The sequence below is a fragment of the Gopherus flavomarginatus genome, chromosome 18, assembly GCF_025201925.1.
Source record: "Gopherus flavomarginatus isolate rGopFla2 chromosome 18, rGopFla2.mat.asm, whole genome shotgun sequence".
Classification (NCBI taxonomy): domain Eukaryota; kingdom Metazoa; phylum Chordata; order Testudines; family Testudinidae; genus Gopherus; species Gopherus flavomarginatus.
This window is the reverse complement of record NC_066634.1, coordinates 17384556-17385679: the sequence shown is the minus strand read 5'-3', so window position 1 is coordinate 17385679 and position 1124 is coordinate 17384556.

The window sequence follows — 1124 nt, the reverse complement described above, 5'->3', positions numbered from 1 at the left end:
GGGAACGCGAGAGCAAACCGGGAAAGGAGACCAGCTTCGCCGCGGTTTGCTCTCGCGTTCCGCGAACCCCCCTGCAAACCGCAGGGAAGGAGACCTGCTTGTTCGCGGAACGCGAGAGCAAACCGCGGCGAAGCTGGTCTCCTTCCCCGGTTTGCTCTCGCGTTCCCCGAACCGCCGAGCAAGCAGGTCTCCTTCCCTGCGGTTTGCAGGGTGGTTCGCGGAACGCGAGAGCAAACCGCGGCGAAGCTGGTCTCCTTCCCCGGTTTGCTCTCGCGTTCCCGGAACCACCCTGCAAACCGCAGGGAAGGAGACCTGCTTGCTCGGGGTTCGGGGAACGCGAGAGCAAGCCGGGGAAGGAGACCAGCTTGATTACCAGAGGCTTCCTCAGGTATGCTGGGATACCTGCTTATTCCACGGAGGTCAAGAAAAGCGCTGGTAAGTGTCTATACTTGATTACCAGCGCTGGATCACCAGCGCTGGATCCTCTACACCCGAGACAAAACGGGAGTACGGCCAGCGCTGCAAACAGGGAGTTGCAGCGCTGGTGGTGCCCTGCAGATGTGTACACCTCCTAAGTTGCAGCGCTGTAACTCCCTCACCAGCGCTGCAACTTTTCTGATGTAGACAAGATTCATGAGATTCATGAGATTCCACCCTGAGACAGGGAAGATCAAGAGTCCTCAGGGTGGGAGCTCTCAGAGGGACTGAGAAGGGGTCCGAGGTGGAGCTGTCTTGTAACTATGACAGTAAATCTTCCATGGCTGTGGAGAGGAATGGGGGATATTTTATATTCCCTTTCCCCCCTGTTTAGCTACACAGTCCAGTCACAAGCACTTAATTTGTCATACGTTTGGTGATGTGTCTCTGAGATAAAAATGAATGTATGAGACAGGATGGGGTTTTTTCATTAATATCCACCCAGCACCTCCCACTGTGACAGTTATTGTCAGATTTTCTAAGGAGCTCTTCATGCTGAGTAACTGGCAGCTGGGCTCTTGAAAAATCTTATAGACTCATAGACTCTAGGACTGGAAGGGACCTCGAGAGGTCATTGAGTCCAGTCCCCTGCCCTCATGGCAGGACCAAATACTGTCTAGACCATCCCTAACAGACATTTATCTAAC